Here is a 20,993-nt window from a genome sequence, read left to right as displayed (position 1 = left end):
CGTTCCCTTATAAATCCCTCTGCTCTACCATCTCTACCCTAAAGCTTCAGCATTTCTCCTGGTTCACAATATTGTTCTCTATCCGACAGCTATTCAATTGTTCTTCTTCACCTTAACCTTTTGCTCCATTGTCATCGATGGACCATTGGGTTTGCTTACCCTGCCTTTCCTGTGTGAGGAACTATTCCTCGAACTGACCCAAGCCATTGATGGAGTCAAATGTTCAATTTTTATTTTTCTGACCAACTTGGTGTTCCGGCCATACTTTCCCAGATTCATTCTAACCACAGTGAAGGCAGCTCCCAGTCGATTAATTTTTCTCAAACTTAGTCAATCCACAGTATTCTCTGCCATCATCCTGAACATTATAATAAAATGATCATCGTAACTGAAAATATTCCCACCTGATACTGGATCCACTTTCCCCACCACTTTTCCAGGGTTCAACAGTACATGGATCCATGGGGTGGGTACATTTTCCTGCAGAAAGCTCTCTTCCATGCAATCCGTCACTCCCCAGACACTGTCAGTATCCCAGCCTGTATCTAGATAATGCAAGTTTCTCAACACTATCACGTTGCCATCTCTGTATCCTTTTCACCAGTTGGTAGCCCACAGACGGTCCCTTACAGCGTAACCTTATAGGTTTTTTTTTAACTAAAGCTCCAGCCAAATTCATTCTGGACTTGATGGCATCAACTTAATCTCAGACTCATTAACTAACACTATCCTGAACCAATACTTCTACACTTTATCCTTTGCTTTCCTTTATATCATTTTTGAAAACGTTATTCTTTGGGCTCCATACATCAGGAAGGATGCATTGGACCTGGAGCAGGTCCAGAGGAGGTTCACAAGAAAAATCCCAGGAATGAAAGGTGTAACAGATGAGGAATGTTTGAGGACTCTGGGACTATACGTGATGGAGTTTAGAAGGACAAGGGGACATCTGATTTAAACTTACAGAATACTGAATGGCTTGGACAGAGTGGACGCAGGGAAGATGTTTCCATTTACAGGAGAGACGAGTAACCAAGGGCACAGCCTTCGAGTAAAGGGAAAACCTTTTAGATCAGAGATAAGGGGAAACTTCTTCAGCCAGAGAGTGGGGAATCTGTGGAAGTCAATGCCACAGAAGGCTATGGATGCACGGTCATTGAGTAGATTTAAAACACAGATAGAAAAGTTCTTGATTGCCATGAGATCAAAGGGGGAAATAAGGAAAACGGGCTTGAAAAACCGAACAGTCAAACGTGAATGGTAGAGCAGACTTCATGGACACAGTGACATTCTTGATACCACGATCCTGGAATTACATTGACAGTCACAGAAACACAGACACCTTCTTCAATTTCCTGACTGCTCTGTGACTATTGCCCTTCCTTCCTTCTCCCTCCCCTCCTGTACAGTCAGGCTGCTTGTGGTTCCACAGATATGGCTCTGACTGCATTCCTCTGAGCAGCACGCATCTTCATCACCTTCCAAACTGGGAAAATGAATGGGGAGGGAGCCTCACCTCCCCTCCCCTCCAGGGTAATCCTGTGCTGCCTGACCGTATCTCTTGACTGATCACCCATTCCCTTCCTTCTTACAGGCCGTTATGACAGCAGTGTGATCCCCTTCCTTTAAGTGTTATCCACCTAACTCTCAGCGTCATAGATGCCTCACAGAATCTCCAGTCATTAACTGAGCTGCAAGACCCGGTGTTCATTTCGGACACCAGCAGGGGCTATGACTTCCCAATGAAACAGAAAACGTTTCCCATTTGACCAACCTGCACTTCCAGAACATAAGCTGAAACGTGTTTAGTCAATGAATTATGTTGGATAAAGTTAACATCAGAGGTATACGTTTCACATGCATTCCCTTATCAGTCTGTACCTGACTGAGATTCTTTATTATACTGATTCAGACTTTCACTTATTACTGATAATTCAGCCTTCAGCCCTAATTCCATGAAAGAAAATACCATTTTGCAGCAAGTTACAGCAAGTAACGGTTTATTATCAGCAAATTAACTTTCATTTTCTTCTGTGAAGACATCCCAGTATCACCATCTCGTGTAATCCACCAGCTCCCAATCCACTCTGTTCCCTCAGAATGTCACCGTCTCTGTGCCTCCCAATATGACTAGGCCTCGATCCTCAGTGCTGATTTATTTCCTCACACTTTGGTGCCTCTAACTCCCAGGTGTGAGTGAGCCTCAAGCTCCTGCTCAAAATTTCTCCATCACACAGTCACTCCCTCTGTGACTCGGGGCTGATTTTCAGCCTCCTGCTCTGCGGTTTCTCCAACTCCAAGTCCCAGTCGGCCTCAATCCTCGCTGCTAATTTATAATCTCCCGCTCTGTGCTGCTCTCTCTCAGGTTCTCTTTGTGACTCCCAGGTAATTGTATTCCTCAAGCGTGAGCTGAGATTTATCATATCCGATTCTGCACTGCTCCCTCACAGGATTGCCGCTGTGCCTGGAAGACAGTGAAAAAGAGAACGATTAGAAGGGGCAGAGAGTGTTACAGTGATTGAGCGAGCTGTAGGGGATGGAACAGGCTATCTGGAGAGGTAGGCAGACGTGCAAAGCCTAAAACATTTTACTGGAAAATACAGGGAGATTTGCAGGAACTGAATAAGGCAAAGGAAATAGAGAATTGGTGGTTCGTTTTTGACGGAGCTTTGTCGAGTCTAAAGGACTTTTTGTGAACTGCTTGCAGAGATAGAAATACTTCAACGAATGCAAATTGACAGCCAGGAAGCATTGTAAGGTACTGGACACTGCTGGATGTTACAGAGTTAGAAGACTTATAATAACTGGGTTGATATAGATCATTGGAGCACTGGTGGCATTCAAGGACCCTCAGGATATGAGGCGCTGCAGAGAACGGGAGCATTCCGATATGGTGGGATTGTAGGGGCTAGACGAGGTGAGATGGATAAGGAGTTTGAAAAGTGTGAATTAAACACATCCAGCCACGGTAATTCATAGAGATTTAAGGAGGAGAGCCTGTGTTATAATTTCTAACAGTGATATGGAGGGATACAGATACTGAGAGATTACAAATTTAAAATGGAAGAGTTGAATGCTGATCAGAAGATTAAACAGGAATAAAAAAACAATTTGCAAGATCAACAGTGCAGACGGGAATGGAGGAGGTGAGATATTGTGAGGAACTATAAGAGTTGTACGTAGAGGAGTATGTCACCCATAAAGGGAGAGCTGCATTGTCTGTATGCAGTTACAGGGACACATGTGGGATATGTTACAGACATGAGGAGTGTTGGAGCGCCTGCTGGAGAGGACTCAGACAACAACAGTTCAAACGGCTGGTGCAGTCAGTCAAGAAGGCAGCTCACCACCATCTTCTCAGGGACAACTCAAATTCAATTAAAAAAATGCTGACTCAGCCAACAATGCATATGTCCGTGAATGAATGAAGGAAGGAATTTGTAGAAAAATCAACAAGCAGCACTGAGGTCACTCAGGAAGGCGCTTTCAGCAGCCCTTCACAAACCCGGAACCACTATTCCCTAGAATAACAGGAGCTCCAGGTGCACGGGAACACCAGAATTTCCAAGGTGCCGTCCAAGTCACGCTCCATCCTCCCACCAATGTGTCTGTCCCGACACCCAAAGGACTGCAATGGGTCAGGAAGACAACTGACCACCACCTTCACCAGGGAATTACAGATGGGAAGGTAATGATGGCCGAGCAAGTAATGACCACGGTACATCATTGAATTTTTAAAAAGGGAAATTCACAGACTGTTCATGTTCTCTTTGCTTCCTCCATACAACCCACATTCCCAGCTAATTTTGTGTCACCAACAAATGTAGAACATTAGATTTTATCCGACCATCAAATCCATTTGAATTTAGCTGTACGTCAAGGACTAATCCATTCACTTTCACTTAATTTTCTGTCTATTAAAGAATTCCCAATCTAGCCCAGTACATTCCCTCCAATCCCACATGTGCCAATTTTGCTTATCCACCTCTTCAGTGGGACCTTGTTAAAAGGTTTCTGAATATCCCATTAAACCATTCCTCCCTTTTATCTACTCTGCTGTCTACAGCCAGACAGGAAAACAAAGCCAGCAGTGATTATGAAATGACATCTTGCTTTCAAAACAACATGCTGGCACTGTTAGAACACAGAGAGCAGATATAAAGGAGTCAGCCAGTGACAAGTGGAGTTCCACAGGGGTAAGCGTTGGGACCACACTGAACATGCTGTACATTAACAGTCTGGACAAAGGATGCGAGGGGGTACGGGAAACAGATTTCCCAGAAAGATCCCAGGGATGAAATGCTTGTCACATGAGGAGCGGTTGGAGATTCTGGGTCTACATTCGATGAAGTTTAGGCAGCGGTGGCAGAATCTGATTCAAACGTACAGAATACTGAGGGACCTGGATAGAGTGGATGTGGGGAAGATGGTTCCATGATTCGGAGAGACTCGGGCCCAAAAGAGAGAGCTTCAGAGTGAAGGGACGCCCCTATAGAATGGAGATGTGGAGCAATTTATTCAGCCAGAGGGCGATAATCTGGGAAGCTCACTGCCTACGGGGTGGGGGGGGGGGGCTATGGATCAGAAGGAATTCAGGGTATTAACACAGAGATAGATAGGTCTTGTCAGGGGTGTTGTGCCGGAAAAGATCTGCATGTTAGGCAGCATCCGAAGAACAGGAGAATCGACATTTCTGGCAAAAGCCCTTCGTCAGGAAAGGACTGATGAAGGGCTTTTGCCCGAAGCATTGATTCTCCTGATCCTCGGATGCTGCCTGACCTGCTGTCCTTTTCCAGCACCACACACTGAACTCTAATCTCCAGCATCTGCAGCCCTTTCGCCTGATAGATCGGTTCTTAATGAGTAAGGGGATGAAGGGTTACAGGGACTAAGTAAGTGAAACAATTTCACCATCATCGAATAGTGGAATAGACTCGATGGTCCAAGGGACCTCCTTCTATATTTGATCAAACCTGACAGTGTGGACAACGTTCCATGGCCGCCTCACTTAACCTGCACATCTTTGGACTGTGGGAGAAAACAGGAAAACCTGGAGGAAACTCACACAGACACAGGGAGATCTCCACACTGCCAATCGCCCGAGGCTGGAATCAAAGCCAGATTCCTGTTGCTGTGAGGCAGCAGTGCTAACCACTGAGCCACCGCGCTGCCTCTGTGCCATTGGGATGGGCTTGCGGGCCGTGCTTATTCATCTGCTTTTGAATTGTGCAGTTATCATTTCTTTCATCTCGTTTACCATACTTTCTAACACTTTCCTGATTATTACCGTCACCTCTTGGTTTCAGATAGACTGCAGAAAGGTACATCACAAAGTAACTTGGAAATTCTTGTGAGTAAATCTCAGAGCAGTAGTTTACAGGGTCAGCAGGTCATAGAAAGGACAAATGGAATGCTGGGGTTTACTCCAAAGGGAATGGAGAATAACAGTAGGGAACGCTTGTAATAGCTTTAGAGGGTTCCAGTCAGCTCACAATGAAAATAATGTGAACAGATGTGGGCCCCTATCTGGAGGGAAATGTTCTTGCATTGGAGGCAGCCCAGAGAAGGTTCAACAGACTGTCCCTCAAAATGGAGCGATATTGATGAGAAAAGTTGGAGAACGTTGAATTTGAACTCATGAGAATTTAGAAAATGAGGCACATTTACTGATACATCGAAGATTCTTTGGTCTTCTTACAGGATCTGTACTGAGACATTGCTTCCCTGAGAAAGGATCTGTAACCGGAGATAAAGGCGAATGTCAGCACTCGGGAAGCTTACAGAGAAAAGCAGGGTTGTAGAGACTGGAGGATGTTACAGAGTTGGGCTGGTTTGAGGTGATTGTTGGTGGTTAGAGATCAGACAGGTTGTTGGGATGAAAAATGTCACAGGGAGGTACAGAGTTATCAGTCTTGAAGGAGTTACAAAGATAGGGATGGTGGTATTTGGGGCTGTACGGAGGGTTGTAGGGCCTCGGCAATACACTGATAAGGATGTTCGTTGGCTCTGCAGGTGTTTACTGAGTTAGGAAGGTTCGAAGGGGCTGGATCAGATCAGAGTCAGGGAAATTGTAAGGATTGGAGGAGCCACAGATACTAAAGGTTGTAAGGCTGCGGGATTTCAGAGAGTTATTGAGGGCTGTGAAAACAGGTTTGCAGCATTCCCATCCATTACACAGAGATGTGGAGTGCTGTTACGGAGCAGGTAAGAACTGGAGAAGGTGATGGAGAGGAGTAGATGGATGGAGATACTGGAGGAGCGTACTTTGACAGGGTGGGTTTTATTTAGAGAGAGAGAGAGTTACAGATACAGGGAGATTTTGGAGACAGAAATACGGAATGCAAAGGGAGAGTTGCCAAGTCAGACAAAGAGAGAGTGTTTGAGGTGCTGGAGGGAGAGGAGGTGCAAACAGATATGTGGATTGTTGCTGTGGCTGGAGAAGTACTCTGAGTACAGAAAGACTTTCAGGGCCTGGAGCAGGTTATTGAGACAATGGCCTCCAGAGTCTGTGAGGACTGGAGTACGCCTAACAGTTTGGGAGTGTTATAAATGCTGGAGCAGTTACACGGTAGGCGTGACAGATGGGGAGTGATATAGCTGCTGGAGCAGTTACAGAGCAGGTCTGACAGATGGGGAGTGATATAGCTGCTGGAGTAGTTACAGAGTAGGCTTGCCAGATGAGAGTAATATCACTGGTGCAGTTACAAAGTTGGGGACACGGGGAGTGATATCGCTATTGAAGCAGTTACAGAGTAGCCTTGGCAGACAGGGCGTGATAGAGCTGCTGGAGCAGTTACAAAGTGAGCCTGACAGATGGCTAGTGACATAGCGGCCAGAGCAGTTTCATAGTAGACCTGACAGATGGGAAGTGACATAGCTACTGGAGAAGATACAGTGTAGGGTTGACAGATGGGGAGTGATATAACTGCAGGAGCAGTTACACAGTTGACCTGACAGATGAGAAGTGATATCGCAGCTGCAGCAGTTACAGTGTTGGCCTGACAGATAGGGAGTGATATAGCTGCTGGAGCAGGTGACAGATGTAAGGAGGGCTCTGGAGGCTGGTATAGATTGCAGAGACATGGTGGACTGATGAACGTCAGAATTTCATACCGACAGGGAGGTCTGTGGTTGCATGAGAAAGTAACAGAAACAGTGAAGGTTTCAGTCTTGGAAGTGGATTCAGTGTGTGGGATAACGTCGCAGAGGTAGGCGCCGCCATAGTGATTGGAGGAGCACACAAACGGAGGGATGCTATAGGATATGATGTTCCAGAGATAGGGAGTGTTCTAGCAGCTAAAGGAAGTTACAAAGACAGGCGGAGTTATCGGGCTGCACGACGAATCAGATTGGGAGAGTTGGAGAGGCTGAAGAGATTGGACAGATGGGGAGTATTCCATGGTCTGAGAAAATTCCAGTGATTGGGTGATTGTGTAGTTTACACAGACAGTGGGGATAGTGGGGACTGACAGTGATACAGAGCCAGGGAGTGCTACACAGAAACATAGGAAAGAGACGCAGTTGTAGGCCATTCTGCCCCACCAGGAGAAGGTCAGCTCTGCAGATGCTGGAGATCAGAATCAAGAGTGTATTGCTGCCTGATCCACTATGCTTTTCCAGCATCCGAGGATCAGGAACATAGACGTTTCGGGCAGAGCCCTTCATCAGGAATGAGTCGTAAGGAAAGGATGGTGCACAGAGATAGGGAGGAACTGGAAGAATTGACTGCGATAGCGAGGTTTGTGGTGATGGTTTTTGTGATTGGATGAAGTCAGTAATACAGAGTGGTGTAGACACTGGATGGTTCTTCAGACTGAAGGAGGTTACAGAAAGTGAGAACTGTAGGGACTGGGCTTGGATACAGCAACAAAGAGGATGTTTCATGTACATGGAAGGTTTTAGTGACCTCGTGGTTACAGAGATAGGAAGGCTGGTAGTGACGACAGGGGTACAGTGATGGAGCAGTGTCGTGATGGGAGAAGGTCACAGCGATAGAGGAGATTGCAGACATTGGGAGGGTTATTGCGGCTTCAGGACACTCTACACAGGGAGGGCTGCCGGGATAGGATGAGGTTACACAGGCAGGAAAGGCTGTAGGGACTGGAGGCGTTTATACAGATAGGGAGGTCTGTAAGGATGGTGGATGATTAGAGGCCGTGTGGTGGTGTAGGATGGGAGGCAGGAATGTTATAGTGATTGAAGGTTACAGTGATATCATGTGCTGTAGGGGCTGGAGGAGGGTACGCAAATAGTCGGATTTTACAGAGAATGTTACAGAGACAGGGTGGACTGGAGGTATTGTGCAAGATGACAGAAAGAGAGATTATTGTAATGATGGGAGGAGGAGATTCCTGAGATTTGGCATGTCATCCAGTCCGGAGCATTTTACAGTGACAGGGAGATAGTCAGCATTGAAGTAGGTTTTAAATTTGCAAAGGGATTGTAGGGAGGGGAGGACGTTACAGAGATAGAAACTGTTCTCAGAGTTAAAAGCATTCAAGGCACTAGCTCAGATGAGTTGGACTGAAGGGTCTGTTTCCTTGCTATATGACTCTATGGTGCGACAATAGAGAATGTTGGAGTGTAAATAGAGAACATAAAGATCCCAGGCTTCAATAGCAACTTCTCGTGGTCGGCCTGCTTTCCCCTCCATTGTCCTGATGCTCACTGTGACAGCATAGGCCTGGATTGATAACTGTAACACTCCTGATGCTGTCTCAGACAGGCTCAGTACAGCAGAGCTGAAAGTAATCCTCTCACAAATGATGGGGATTGAGCCTGGGAGCTTTATGCTCTGTGTTCACCCTTCAGCACTGTATCTATGTCATGTCTTAAGGGCCGACGTTTCGAGCTATTTAAATGCTCTCTGCTCTGTTCCCTGTGAATGATCTTACCTCACTGCAGGATTTGTTGAGGACTCCAGATCTCCCTGCCCTTTGTCTCTCTGGTTGACCAACCATGAGGTAATGGATGAGACACCCAGCAGTTGGGAAGTCTATTGGGTCCGGAGCTTCCTGAGTACCTCCAGGAGAGAGAGAATTAGACAGAATGGGAAATTAGACTGATGCAGTGAGGGTGACACAAGGAGAATGGTACTGAGTGCCACAGTGATCTGGAACATCCGAGACTCCACCCCTGGCCTGTGCTGCTGCGTGTCTCTGGAGTGGAGAATTCTGTTGGCTCAGGATCTGGAGTAGCTGCAAAAGTGAGAGACATTGACAGAGGCAGCAATTAGACCCACAGTGAGGGATACCAAATGGGGAGATACTGAGTGATATCACCAGCGTGCAGGAATGATTTCAGGATCAAGCAATGGGCATGATGAAAGGTTTTTGATTCATGATGCAATAGGATCAGTACTCAGTGACGATTGAGCTCCGAGTGGGAGAGGTGATGGCCTCGTCTTATTCTCACTAGACTGTTCATCCAGAATTTAATGCCGGTGTCAGCCAAAACCATCTAACTGCTTAATATCCTTTAAGGAAGGAAGTCTGTTATCAACAGCAGGTCTGGCCTACATGTGACTCCAGACGCAGAGCAAGGAGGTTGACTCTGAACTGCCCCCTGAAATGATCCAGCAAGCCACCCAGCTCAAGGGCAGCTCGAGGTGGGAAATACACGCTGGCCAGCCAGAGAGGGCAACATCCCACGAGTGAATTAAAAACAACTATCCTGGGAGCAGTGTCCTGGCCAGTCATGTCGGTAGGTATATGGACAGGGCTTTAAACTGACAGAGAGGAGGCAGGAACAGGGTTCAGGTGAAAGGAGCTTTCCAAATCCAAATAGAAAAGGTGAGGTATCGGAACACCATGGAATGTGGCTGAAAACAAGCAGAAAGGAACTGGAAGGGACAGAGTTTAACTAAAACTGTACATCAGTGAATTAGGATGTGACAAGAAGTTCTGGGAAAAAGTCAATTACAATGTTCTTTCTTTGGAATGGACAAAGTCTCTGCAATAAAGTAATAGACTTGTGACACAGAGATAAATTATATTTAGTCACCAGAAAGATGTGGTTACAGGAGAAACAAAAGGTGGGACATAAATATTCAATTCCACACATCCTAGAGTGGTCTCAGGGAATACAGGATGGGTAACCCTGACAGTAATGGGTAACAAAGGCATGAGAGAGAACGCATTTGGCCTCAGCTGATGCAGCTGAATCAGCCTGAATGCAGATTCTGGGCAACACGTGTCAAAACCATAAGCAGGAGAATGTTTCTCAGGCTACCTGACAACATTTCATTGCTCAACACTATTACACATTCAAATGAATTCCTGTATAATGCAAAGGCACTGCGATAATTTTGGGAGACTTCAGTCTTTGTCAAAAGTGATATTCTCCAAAATCATCTTGGAATGCTTTTGTCAGTATTTCTTTCAATTGTGTAAATGGCCAGGGATGTGACTATCTCAGATCGACCATTGGCTGATGACGTTGAGTGAAGGAGTAATGTCCCACTGAGATATCCTCTGGGAAATTGTATTGTAGTGGAATTCAGTGAGATGATGGATTGTTAAAGTGACCATAAAGCACACCCTACAATCACAACCAAAGTCATTTATATGTGTTTGAGAGGAGAACTGACCAAGGTAAACGGGGGAAGCAGTGAAATGTGTGGCTGGAAATGGACAGTGGAAATCATTTATAGTCATAGAGATGTACAGCACAGAAACAGAGCCTTCAGTCCAACTCATCTACGCCACCCACATATCCTAACATCATCTCGTCTTATTTGCCAGCACTTTGCCCATATACCTCTCAATCCTTCCTGTTCGTGTACCCATCCAGATGCCTTTTAAATGCAATAATTGTACCAGCCTCCATCACTTCCTCTAGCAGTTCATTCCATACACACATCACCCTCTGCCTGTAAAAGCTGTCCTTTTATATCTTTTATATCTTTCCCCTCTCATCCTGAACCGAGGCTGTCCAGTTCTGGGCTCTACTACCTCAGGGAAAAGACCTTTCTGTTAAAGCTATCCATACCTCTCTTGTAAACCTCTATATGGTCTCCCCTCAGCCTCAAATAGCCCCAGCCCATTCCACCTCTCCCTGTAGCTCAAATCTTCCAATCCTGGCAACATCCCTGTAAATCTTTTCTGAACACTTTCTACTTACACAACATCCTTCCGATAGGGAGGAGACAAGAATTGCATGCAATATTCCAGAAGTGGTTTATCCAATGTCCTGAACAGCCAGAACATGACCTCCCAACTCCTCTACTTAATGTTCTGATCAGTAAACGCAACCATACCAAACACCTCCTTCACTATCCTATCTACCTGCAACTCAACTTTCAAGGAGCTATGAACCTGCATTCCAAAGTTTCTTTGTTGAGCAACACTCCCTAGAAATATACCATTAAGTGTGTAAGTCCTGCTGAGATTTGCTTTTCCAAAACGCAGTACTTTACATTTATCTAAATTAAACTCCATCTGCCACACCTCAGCCCATTGGCCCATCTGATCCACATCCCGTTGTAACCGGAGGTAACATTCTTCACTATCCACAACACCTGCAATTTTGGTGTCATCTGCAAACTTACTAAAACACCTTCTATATTCACATCCAAATCATTTATATAAATAACAAAAATAGTGGATCCAGCACCGATCCTTGTGGCACTCCACTGGTCACAGGTCCCCAGTCAGAAAAACAACCCTCCACCACCAACCTCTGTCTTCTAGCTTTGAGCCAGTTCTGTATCCAAATGGCTGGTTTTTCCTGTATTTCATGAGATCTAACCTTGATCACCAACCTCCCATGTGGAAACTTTTCGAACACCTAATTGAAGTCCATATTGCTCACACTGACCGCTCTGCCCTCGTCAATCCTTTTTGTTATTTCTTCAAAAACCTCAAACAATTTCTTGAGACATGATTTCCCATGCACAAAGCAATGCTGACTATCCCTAATTATAAACTTCCTTTCAAAATACATGCAAATCCTGTCCCTCATGATACCCTCCTTCAACGTGCCCACCACTGACGTCAGGCTTAAATAGTGGCACCACGTTAGCCAACCGCCAGGTCTTCTGGTACCTCATCTGTGACTATCGATGATTAAAATATTTCAGCACAGGGCACAGCAATCACTTCCATAGCTTCCCACAGAGTTCTAGGGTACACCTGATCAGTTCCTGGCAAGGTCCTACGAAGTATTCCTGAATCAAGAGACCTTGGAGTGCGGGTTCATAACTCTTCGAAAGTAGAGTCGCAGGTAGATAGGATAGCGAAGAAGGCATTTGGTATGCATTCCTATCTTGGTCAGAGTACTGAGTACAGGAGTTGGGAGGTCATGTTGCGGCTATACTGGACATTGGTTAGGCCACTGTTGGAATACTGCATGCAATTCTGGTTTCTCTTCACAAGATGATGTGAAAGATTTACAAGGATGTTGCCAGGGATGGACGATTTGAGCTACAGGGAGAGGCTGAAAAGACTGGGGCTGGTTTCCCTGGAGCGTCGGAGGCTGAGCTTATAGAGTTTTACAAAATTATGAGTGGCATGGACAGGATAAATAGACAAAGTGTTTTCCCAAGGATCAGGGTGTCCAGAACTAGAGGGTATGGGTTTTGGGTGAGAGGGGAAAGATATAAAAGAGACCTAAGGGGAAACCTTTTCACACAGAGGGTGGTACGGGCATGGAATGAGCTGCCAGAGGAAGTTGTGGAGGCTGGTACATTTGCAACATTTAAGAGGCATTTGGATGGGTATATGATTAAGAAGGGTTTGGAGTGATATGGGCCGGGTGCTGGCAGGTGGGACTAGATTCGGTAGGGATATGTGGTTGGCATAGACGGGTTGGACCAAATGATCTTTTTCCAGACTGTACATCTCTATGATTCTATGACCTGATAAGGTCCTGGGGATTTATCCACCTTTATGCATTTCAAGACATCTAGCACCTCCTCCTTTGTAATATGGACATTTTGAAAGTTGACACCATCTATGTCCCTACATTCTACATCTTCCATGTCCTCCCCACAGGAAACACTGATGTAAAACACTTGTTTAGTATCTCCCCCATCTCCTGCAGCTCCACGTGCAGGCTGCCTTGCTGATCTTCAAGGGGTCCTATTCTCTCCCTAGTTACCATTTTGTCCTTAATTTTTTTATAAAAACCCTTGGGATTCTCCTTAACAATATTTATCCAAGCTATCTCGTGACCCCTTTTCACCCTCCTGATTTCCCACCTTAGTACACTCCTACTGCCTTTATACTCTTCTCAGGATTCACACTCTCTCCTGAGATATGTTTACTTAATTTTCTTCACTGAAACCTCAATTTCTCTCCATATCCAGTACAGAATACTGTACACTGTCTCTAGACTGTTGTTTTCATTTTTAAAGGTTTCCCAATTCCCAATGGTAAACGTTTCATTCTCTCAAAATGGCAACTCCCCAATTCCTGCATCTCGCGAAACCGCCGCTTGACAATAATGACAAAATAAAGAACTTTCCAAAGGAAGGCATCGACGAGGTGAGCTCTGGATAGGAACATAGATCTGGAGGTTACCAGATGCACGGAGAGTGTTTCTACCAGAGTAGCACCAGGTCAGTATCAGGCAAACAGACAGAATGGGCAAATAGATTCACATTTGAACTCCAATCTCCCAGCCTAGGAACCTGAAGCTGTGCACAGCCATTCTGGAGAGTTATGCAGATATCAGGAGTATTGCTGTGGCAAATAGGTTTCAGTAATTTTGAGGGAAGATACTAATAAAAGGAGGTTACAGAGTAAGGAGGAATGTCGGGACTTGAAGAAGTTTCCCAGTTTATGAGTGTTGGAGGGATTGGAACAGGTTACCAAGATAGGGAGGGTTTAAGATTGAAGGATTCCGCAGAAAGCCTTTACAGGGAGAAAAGAAGGATTCGTGACAGTGTGGAGGAACCGAAGAATCTTGGGGTCCACGTACATTGATCCCTCAAAGCTGGTCCTCAAACTGATAGCCTTGTTCAGAAGGCATGTGATGTCTTGGCTTTCATTAGCAGGGGGATTGAATTTAAGAGCTATGAGATTATGCTGCAGCTTTATCGAGCCCTGGTTAGACAACACTTGGTTTATTGCGTTCAATTCTGGTTGCCTCATTATCAGAAAAATGTGGAAGCTTTAGAGAGGGTGCAGAGGAGATTTATCACGATGCTGCCTGGACTGGAGGGGAGAGCTTACGAAGAATATTTGAGGGAGTTAGGGCTTTTCTCATTGGAATGAAAAAGGATGAGAGGTGATTTCATGGACGTGAATGAGATGATTTGAGTCTTAGATAGAGAGGATAACCACATACTTTTCCCATTGCAAAAATGGAAATGATGAGGTGGCATAAGTTGGAGGTGATTGGAGGAAGGTTTATAGGAGATGTCAGGGGTGGGCTCTTTACACACCGTGTAGCGGGTGCGTGGAAAGCACTGCCAACAGTGGTAGCACAGTCCAATACACTAGGGACATTTAAGCAATTCTTCGATAGGCAAACGGATGATAGTAAAATGTAGGGTCTGTAGGATAAAAGGTCATCACAACATTGAGGCCGAAGGGCCTGGGCTGTGCTGCACTGTTCTACGTTCAAAATACGGAGGGTCACAATGGCACAAAGAGGTTTCAGAAAGCTGGAGAGGATGGGATCTGAACGAAGAGACATAAATAGGAAGGGTTGCCAGGATTGTCTAGTGTAACAGAGACAGCAATGATCTGATCTGGAGCAGACGACCCAGACTGGGAGGGGTGTTAGGACTGGAGGTAGTTTCACAGGGAGGGAGGACAATAGAACCATAAGAGGTTACAGAGCTATAGGGCCTGTAGGAGGTCATGGAGATGGGGAGCTTGGGAGGGATGAAGCAGTTTACAGGCACAAGGATGTTGGTCGGATGGGATTGTTGGAGACAGTTTCACAGATAATGAAGTTTAAACCTCTTGCAGTTTAGTCAAAGTGGGAAGGTTTGTAGGGGAGGGTGGCATTTACACAGATAGAGGTGTAAGAGCTGGAGAAGGTTATGGAGATGAGTAGATGGATGGAGAGTTTGGAGGAGCTTACATTGACAGGGTGGGAGATAGCCATGGGAGGATGTTACACAGATAGTGAGTCTTATCGGAACTGGATTAGGAGAGTAACAGGCATTGGAGTGAGTTCGACAGATCCTGACTGCAGCAAGGACCTGAGAGGATTGCAGGGTCTCCACAGATTAATCGTGTCTTTCGGACTGGAAAAAAAGATATGGATCGACTAAACCCAATGTATGTTGTTTTCTTTTTCCTGAATAGAGCCTCAATAACCCTCAGCAGACAGGGATCCCGAAACCTGCCAGCTTTTCCCTTCACCCTAACAGGGATATACTGGCCCTAGATTCTTGAGATCACACTTTTAAATCCCTCCCGTTTGCCAGTCATTCCTTTTCCTTCAAACAGACTCACCTAAATCGATGATAATCGTGATGTGGAGGAGCCGGTGTTGGACTGGGGTGGACAATGTTAAAAATCACACAACACCAGCTTACAGTCCAACAGGTTTATCTGGAGGCACTAGGTTTCAGCGCGCTGCTTCATCAGGTGGTTGTGGAGCACAGTTGTACAGCACAGAATTTATAGCAACAGGATAGCAGTGTCATGGAATGTAATATCAAACACATTTAGTTTCTGCCTTTCACCTTTTAGGATTATCACGTGTGCTTCGAAAGCTGGTGCTTTGAAATAAACCTATTGGACTATAACCTGGTGTTTTGTGATTTTTAATTCACTCAATCCTGCCTAATGGCCCCAAACCCAGCCCTGCTCCAGTTTCATCTGTGGCCATGTCTGATCCTTTTCCAGAACTATGTTAAAATGAAGACAGTTGTGGTCACTGGACCCGAAGTGCTCTCTGACTGACACTTCAGTCACTTTCCAGACCTCGTTTTCTGAGGGGAGGTCCAGTGCTGCTACCACCTGAGTAGAGTTAGGCCTTGTTCGAGTTACATCTTGGTTTGGGAAAATTTCTTGGACACATTTGACAAATTGCACTCCGTACAGGGCTTTTACTCTGTGAGCGGCCCAGTCCATCCAGGGGAAGCTAACATCTCCAACCAATACTACATTATTATTTCTATAGGTACCTGCACTCTCTCTACACATCTGCTCCTCTGGTATCCGCTGACTCTTTGGGAATCTAGTATACTGTCCCAACAGAGTCCATCCCCTTTTTGTTTCTAACTTCTAACCATATGACCTAATTTGATGATCCCTTAAAAGTATCCGTTCGAAGCACTGTTGTTCTGCCCTCCCTTATCAAATGTGGAACTCTCCCATCTCGCTCACTCTGTCAGACCTGTAGCTTCTGTATCCTGGAACACTGAGCTGCCACTCCTGCCCTTCTCTCAGCCATGTTTCTGTTATGGCTATAATATCCTAGTCCCCAAAGCTAATCCATGCTCTGAGATCGTCTGCCTTACCAGTCAGGCCTCGTGTGTTGAAATAAATGCACATTAAACCAGTAGTCTTTTTCCTCCCTTGACTGTGCCTCAGGATATCCAGAATAGGAAACGTGTTCTCGGTGGCTGACGTAGTTTTCCCCTGACTGGGCAATGGTATCTCTCTTACTCAGAGTCCCTGCCAACCTAATTTACATCCTCCCCAGGTAACACTAACAAATCTCCCTCGCAGTGATCTTGGTGCCCCTCTGTTTTAAGACAAACCTGTTCCCCCTTGTACAGGTCACTTCTACCCCAGAAGAGATCTCAATGATCCAAACATTACCCCATCCCCCTTCTCCTCAGCCACACATCTATCTGTCCTATCTTTCTATTTCAGTCCTCAATGGGGCAGGTGGCTATAGGAATAATCTGTAGATCACTTCCCTTGAGGTCATCCTTTTAAACCTCTCACCTAAATCCTGATACTCATTTCACAGGACCCCATCCCATTGTCTACCACTGTCATGTGGACTGATGAGCACAATGACCAATGGCTACTAACCCTCTCCTTCAGAATGTTCATTAACCGCACGGAGACATTCTTAACCCTGGTACCTGGAAGGCAGCACACTATCCTGGGATGTCTTCTGCAGCCAAAGAATCTTCTGTTTGCTCCCCTCACAAGTGAGTCTCCTATCAGTATCACGCTCATTAGAGAGGATCTGGCAAACGTGGACTGGGAGGACTTTCTGCAGTTGGGTCTATATTTGGAAAGTGGGAGTATGTTAAAGTGATACAGTGAGAATTCAGGCCAGTGTGTTCCTGACGAGGGAATAGCAAAGGCAGAAAGTTCAGCGAATACTGATCAAGCGACATCGTGAGATTGATAAAGAAAATACAGTGTAATAAAACCAGGCGAAGCCATCCAAAAGTTTAGGGACTGAAAGGGGGTCTTTAGAAATGAGGGGAAAACAATGGCCATAAAATCTCCTTGTCAGATACTAGAAAGGAAAAGCCACAAGGTATTTTATCAGTCTAGTTAGAATAAGAGGATTACTGGGGAAATAGTGAGGCCTGATAAAAACCAAAGGGGCAATCCGTGCATGGAGCCAGAAGAAGTAGGTGAGGTCTTCAATGAATACTTCCCATCTGTATTCACACAAGAGAAAGACTTTGCAGCCATGGATTTCAGTTGGGATGGTGAGGCTCGAGAACATATTAAGATCGATAAAGGGGAGATATTAAATGTTTTCACAGGCATAAAGCTGGAGAAATCCTCAGTACCCAATAAAATGTATCCTAGGCTGCTATGGGAGGTAAGGAAGGAGATTGCTGGGGCCCTGGTGTATATATTTAATACTTTGCTGGCCACAGGTGAAGTGCCGAATGACTGGAGGATATCGAATGTGGGTCCTTTGTTCAAGAGCAGCAGGGGTGGCGAGAGAGGAAGGACGCATGGTGGTGGGTTTTGATTGCATGAAACATTATAGCAATACTTAGAGAGGACATTCCTGTGGGATCACCCACTGTGTTGGAGGAACTGTGAAATAATAATGGGTCATCACTTTGATACGAGTGTACTGACCCTGAATAATCCATGGCAGACTCAGGAACAAATATGTCGGGAGATCTCAAATATCAATCATAATAATAAGAATGTTATGGTAGAGGTTTTTAAACTTTCCAAATCTAGATTGGCATTGCCACTATTCAATGTTAGGAACAGAGAAATTTCGTAATTGCGTTCCAGAAAACTCCCAAACAGTATGTAAATGGCCCAACTGGAGAAAGGTGCAAAACCTGACCTCCCTTTGGGAAACAAGGTAGGGAAAGGTACTGAGGTGTTAGTGGGAACGCATTTTGCTAAAGTGACCACAGTCCTATTAGTTTTGAAAACAGCGATGGAAAAGGACAGGCCTGGTCCTCAAGTTCAAGTTATAAAGTGTAGCCAGCCCAATTTTGGTCGTATCAGCCAGGAACTTTCAAAAGGTGATTGGGGAGTCTCTTTGCAGGGAAAGGGAAATCTGGCAAGTGAGAATATTTTAAATGTGAGATAAATTGAGCGATCAGCGCCAGCATGTTCCTGTTTGTGTGCAGGTCAATGCTGACAGCATTCGGAAACACTGGCTGTCTGTTGAGGGTCTGGTCAACGAAAAGGGGCACATGTCATGTATAGCCAGCTGGATCAAGGGAATCCCTGAGGATAACAGGGGCTGTAGGAGTATACTTTTGGTGGAAATCAGGAATGCAGAAAGGGGACATGAAATAACTTTGACAGAGAAGGATAAGGAGAATCCAAAAGTGATTGCATAAATATATTAAGAGCAAAAGAGTATCTCGAGACGAAATAGGGGCCCTTAAAGATCAATTAGGCTATCAATGTGTGGAACTGTAGAATATGGCTAAGACCCTAAACACATTTTGCACTCAAGAACTTGCTGTGGAAAAAGTCTGGGCAACTCAAGGAACAGGAGTAATACGTTAGACCACAATTCGAGTTCTCTGTAATTCCAGTATCCCCGCTACAGGAATGATGTTGTGAAACTTGAAAGTGCTCAGAAAAGATTGACAAGATGTTGCCAGGGTTGTTGCGGAATAAGCTGGGGTTATTTTCCCTGGATCATCAAAGACTAAGGGGTGACCCGACAGAGGTTTATATAAACATGAAGGGCATGGATTGGGTAAACAGCCAAGGTCTTTTCCCAGGGGTTGGGAAAACGAGAGGGCATAGGTTTGAGGTTAGAGGAGAAAGGTTTAAAAGGGACCGAAGGGATGGCTTTTTCATGCACACAGTGATGTGGGTATGGAACAAGCGGAGGGAGAAAGTAACAGAGTCTGATACTATGACAACATTTAAAAGGTATCTGGATGGGTATATGAATAGTCAGAGTTTAGCGGTATATGGGTCAAATGCTGATTAATTGGGATGGATTTGTTTAGGTCTTCTGGTCAGCCTAGACGAGTTGAGGACTGAAGGGTCTGTTTCCATGCTGTACTTCTCTACAACCTGAAAACAGTGCGTGCTAGAGAAGAGGTGGTGCTGGAGATTTTAAAACACAAAGGTATGGAAGGCCCCAGGACCTGATTAAGTGTATCACAGGACATTGTGGAATGCTAGGGAAGAAATTGTGGAGCCCTGAGCAAAAGGTACTTTTACCATTGACAACCATGTGTGATTGGCTGGAAGGCTGGAGGTTGGAATCATGGACAGTGAAAGAGGGTTTTTGAGATTACAAAGGGATCTTGATGAAATGGGTGAATGGGCTGAAAAACTGCAGTTGGAATTCAATCTGAATAAATGCGAGGTAATGCATTTGGTAAAACAAACAAGGGTAGAGCTTATACAATTTATGTTCGTGTCTCAGTTAGTGTTTTAGAGCGGAGGGACCTCTGGGTTCAGGTACATAACTCTTGAAGTTTGCATCACAGGATGGAATAGACGATGCTTGGTCCGTTTGACTATTGCTCAGTCCATTGAGTGGAGGAATTGGGACGTCATGTTGAGATTGTACAGACACTGGTGAGGCCTGTTCTGCAATACTCCATCCAGTTCTGATCGCCCAGTTATAGGGAGGATATTATTAAGCTGCAGGGGGTTCAGAAGAGATTTACCAGCATGTTGCTGGGTTTGGAAGGCTTGAGTTCTGAAAAATGGCTGGATAGGCTGAGTCTTTTTTTCACTGGAACCTGGAGAATGAGAGATGACCTTATGGAAGTTTATGAAAAAGATGCGGGATATAGATAGAGTTAATGGCATTTGCCTTTTCCCAGAATGGGGGAGTCTCAAGAAAAGGGGACACATTTTTAAGGCCAGAGGACAGAGATGTTCCAAACAAAAGGATATAAGAGGCAAATTGTTATACAGAGGGTGGTTTGAGGGTGGAATGAACTTCCTGAGGAAGGGGTGGATGTAGATACACTTTCAACATTTAAAAGACATTTGGATAAGTACATGAATGGGAATGGTTTGGAGGGATATGGGCCAGCAACAGGCAGCTGGGACAAGTTTACTTTGAGATTATGGTTTGTTTCAACTGAAGAGTCAGTTTCCACGCTGTACGACTATGACAAGAATATAGTTTTGTTCCATTATTTAAGAAAGGTTGTGATGGAAAGCCATGGAACTAAAGACCAATAAGCCCAATATCAGTGGTGGGTAAGTTGTGGAAGCGATTCTGCCAGACAGGAGTCACATGCATTTAAAAAGGCAAGGATTGATGAAAGATAGTCAGCACAGCTATGTGCAGACAAAGTCAGGTTTCACTAACTTGATTGTTGTTAAAGTAGTGACCATACATTGTCTACACTAACGCCAAAAGGGCCTTTGACAGGATTTAGCATGATATACTGGTTTGTAAGGTTAGATCACATTGGACCAGGGAGGGCTAGCCGTCTGTAAACAAAATTGGCTTGACAGTCGGAGACAGGGGTGATGGGAGAGGGTTGTTGTTCGGACTGGAGGCCTGTGACCTGCGGGGTGCTATAATGATTAGAGCTGGGACCACTGATGTGTATCATCTAAATAAACGATTTGGTTGAGAATATAAGAGTCATTGATCCTAAGTTTGTAGATGATCCAATTAATTTTATAGAGGGCAGCGAATACAGT

The 20,993-nt window shown here is 45.1% G+C and overlaps 1 long non-coding RNA gene across 3 annotated transcripts in view; it reads right to left on the bottom strand.

Moving 5' to 3' along the window:
- Nucleotides 1-2,013: 2,013 nt before the first annotated feature.
- LOC140485494 (uncharacterized) overlaps nucleotides 2,014-20,993 on the bottom strand; it is a 38,636-nt gene continuing 19,656 nt past the window's right edge. Inside the window, exons 2-3 of one of the 3 annotated variants that reach the window (XR_011962355.1) lie at nucleotides 8,895-9,197; nucleotides 2,014-2,464 (exon numbers count right to left, since the gene is read on the bottom strand). This is a non-coding gene — a long non-coding RNA (uncharacterized lncRNA). The remainder of the gene's footprint in view (nucleotides 2,465-8,894; nucleotides 9,198-20,993) is intronic. The other 2 variants (XR_011962356.1, XR_011962357.1) reach the window with 2 other exon arrangements.

This window comes from Chiloscyllium punctatum, chromosome 14, assembly GCF_047496795.1.
Source record: "Chiloscyllium punctatum isolate Juve2018m chromosome 14, sChiPun1.3, whole genome shotgun sequence".
Classification (NCBI taxonomy): domain Eukaryota; kingdom Metazoa; phylum Chordata; class Chondrichthyes; order Orectolobiformes; family Hemiscylliidae; genus Chiloscyllium; species Chiloscyllium punctatum.
Note: the sequence above shows the minus strand (reverse complement) of the source record. Positions and strands in the feature narration are given on the sequence as shown.